Genomic DNA, 3,763 nt, shown 5'->3' with positions numbered 1-3,763 from the left:
AGAGCTGGGTGTGGAAATAGCAACGTTTAACCTGCGGGGAGAAGGCCTGAGATGCAGAGGAAGCCGAGCTGCGTCCACTGGCATCAAGGCCACGCCGGACGGCGTCCCGGCACGTTCCGTGGCTGTGACAGACAGCGCTGTGGCCGGGCAGCGGACTGGCCACAGACGCTGATTTCTCACCGTGCTGTGTCAGCTGATTCAGTGTCTGCTGAGGGTTCACAGACAGCATGGGAAAGGGCCAGCCAGTTCTTGGGGCACTCTTATAAAAGGGCATAAATTCCATTCCTGAGGGGTGCACCCCCATGACGCAGTCACTGCCCAAGTGATCCACTCCTAACACTGTCCACTTGGGGTCCAGCTTCAACATCACAGATGCTCAGCCACAGCAGCCGGCCGCCACCAGGAGCCAGGAGAGGCAGGAAAGACCCCACAGCAGCCGCCGGAGGACAGGAAGGACCCTGCAGCCTCCGGAAGGACAGGAAGGACCCTGCAGCCTCCGGAAGGACAGGAAGGACCCTGCAGCCTCCGGAAGGAGTGCAGCCCTGATGACCCATGACGTCTGCCTCTGGCCCTCAGAGCTGTGAGATGAGCATCTGCTGAGGCCCATCTGGGATCGTTTGTTTTGCCCGCCTGAGGAAGCACACACAAGCGCCACTGAGTGATGATCGTCATCCTAATCCTCATCCTGACACCTGCTGGCCCTGACCCTGCCTTTCTGCAGCCCCCCACCCCCACCCGGGGCTGTTCAGGAGCCCCTCCCACAGCAAGCCCTGCGCGGCCTTCCTTGTCATCAATAACCCCTAGTGCCCCATCTGCAGAGAGGGCCACAGGCACAAAAAGCCTCTCGGGCTGGGTGCGGTGGCTCATGCCTGTCATCCCTGCACTTTGGGAGGCCGAGGCGGACGGATCACAAGGTCAGGAGTTTGAGACCAGCCTGACTAACATGATGAAATCCCATCTTTACTGAAAATACAAAAAAATAGCTGGGCGTGGTGGCGGCTGCCTGTAATCCCAGCTGCTCGGGAGGCTGAGGCGGGAGAATTGCTTGAACCTGGGAGGTGGAGGTTGCAGTGAGCTGAGATCATGCCACAGCACTCCAGCCTGGGCAACAGAGCAGGACTCCATCTCAAAAAGAAAAGCCTCGTGACCCACCAGGTCACAGAGCCGCCAAGTCCCCAAGCAGGCCGGCAACAAGAGCCTCCCACGAGAGGCCTCCCAGCTCATCCCTGGGCAGCGATCCTGGGAGCTGCGTGGCTGGGAGATGCTGCAGAGCCGGGCACTGGGGACCAGGAGACGGAAGGGGAGGACGATGGGTATGGCTGCAGCACGTCAGGTCCAAGGCACGGATGAGGACCCAGGTGGATGCCGGCAGAGAGCAGGGACTGCCACTCGCGGAGCACATATGCTGGGCGCAAGCCAGAGGCAGCTGGCCTGTGGATGGGTGTGCGATGGTCAGTTCACACACCACCTCAACCTGGCGCAAACACAGTGTTTCTAGGAGGGTGCTCTGGAGGATGAGATGAGCCTCTGAATCGGTGGACTTGGATGAAAGCAGACTGCCCTCCTCAGCAGGCGGGCCTCATCCACTCAGGGAAGGCCGGGCTAGACCAAGACTGACCGCCCCAGCAAAAAGGAGCCCTCCCGAATTTGGCCTTGGGCCCAAGCTGCCACGCCCACCTCTCCTCCAGCTTGTCAGCCTCACCCAGCAGATGCCAGAGGTGCCAGGCTCCACAGTCACGTGGGCCAGCTCCTTAAAATCTCTCTCTACACACTCTCACACACACACACTCACTACACACCACACACACATTCACACTATGCACTACGCACACACTACACACACAAACATACGCACTACACACACATTCACACAACACACTATACACAAACACACAACACATTAACACACACTACACATACTACACACACCACACACATACTCAATACACACAAACAGTACACACAAGCACACTATACACACACTACACACAAACACCCACTGCAAACACTACACACACTACATACACTACACATACATACATTCACACAAAAACACTATACACACTACATGTTCACTGACACAAGCATGTACACTACACACACGCTCACACTATACACACTACACAAACACCTGTACAGCACAAACATACACAAACACACCCAAACTGCACACACACACTACACACACATTACACACACACTACACACACCACATTCACACACACTACACATACTGCACACACACCACTTTGCACACAAATACACTTCACTTTCACAGGTGCTACACACACTACACACTCATGCACGCTACACACAAATGCACACTACACACACTGCATACATACTACACACACAAACACATTACACATTAAAACAAACTACACATACTCAAGCACACATACACACAGTGCACACACATGGACATGCACACACATGCACACATCCTGTCAGGCTGCTTCTCTGGGGAGCCCTGGTGAGGACAGCACAGGCACCCGAAGGGCGGGGCTAGAGCCAGGTGGGGAGTGAGGCTCAGACTTAGCGGGGACCAGGCCTCCCTCGTGCACCCCAGGGATGTTTCAGAAGGGCCCACTGCACCAAGAGATGGGGACAAGGAGGCCGTGGCCTGAGACGCTCCAGGAACAGCAGGAGAGGGTGTGGGAGGAGAAGGTCACCAGGAGAGCTCCTCAGTGGGTGCTCTCCATGCGTGTGGCCAGCGACCAAGGCCACAGAAGGGACCCTACCTGAGGAACTCAAAAGAAAGGGGCAGAGAGTGTCCGCTGGGTCTCCGCTGGGATGAACCTTCCTCCAGGAAGCCTCCCCTGACCTCCCTGTCTGTCACTGTATTCCCAGTGCCAGCACAGGGCCTGGTGTGGGGCCAGGGTCCCAAATGACCCAAGAGAGGCCACAGGGGGCCAGGGTGCCAATCAGAGGCACTGTCTGGGCTGATGCCTTTCCCTTTCCCCCTCCAGCTACCAAGGGAGGAAGGCGGGCTCCTCCACCCACTCATGTGTGAACTGGAGAGGGAGGAAGGAGGCGGTGCTGGCCTCCTCTAGCTTGAGCCCAAGCTCCAGTGGCACTGGGGGACACTCAAGGTCACAGCCTGGGGTGGACGGAGCCCTTTACTGCATTGGAAAAGCAGATGAGGAACCATTGCCTCTTTAGAAAGTAGTAACTGGGCCAGGTGTGGAGGCCCACAACTAATCCCAACACTGTAGGAGGCTGAGGTGGGAGGGTCACTGGAGCACAGGAGGTTAAGCGTTTGAGACCAACATAGTAACAAAATGAAATCACATCTCTAAGAAAAGAAAAGGTAAGAACTAGAGAGTCAGAAATGTCATCTCTTTCTTTCTTTTCTTCTCCTTCCTTTCCTTTTTTTTTGAGACAGAGTCTTACTCTGTCACCTGGGCTGGACTGGAGTTCAGTGGCACGATCTCGGCTCACTGCAAGCTTTGCCTCCCGGGTTCAAGCGATTATCCTGCCTCGGTGTCCCGAGTAGCTGGGACTGGAGGCCCCTGCCACTACACCAGCACCAGGTGAATTTTTTTGTATTTTTTTTAGAGACGGGACTTCACCATGTTGGACAGGCTGGTCTTGAACTCCTGACCTCGTGATTCGCCTGCCTCGGCCTCCCAAAGTGCTGGGATTACAGGCATGAGCCACCGCACCTGGCCCTTCATTTTCCTTTTTATAATCTCTAATTTATTCCCCATTGCTACGGACTGAATATATCTCCCCAAAATTCACAGGCTGAAACCTTAACCCC

The sequence above is a fragment of the Sapajus apella genome, unplaced genomic scaffold (assembly GCF_009761245.1).
Source record: "Sapajus apella isolate SASKATOON/1434 unplaced genomic scaffold, GSC_monkey_1.0 scaffold8, whole genome shotgun sequence".
NCBI lineage: Eukaryota > Metazoa > Chordata > Mammalia > Primates > Cebidae > Sapajus > Sapajus apella.
The sequence above is the reverse complement of the archived record's forward strand: the minus strand, read 5'-3'. Positions refer to the sequence as shown.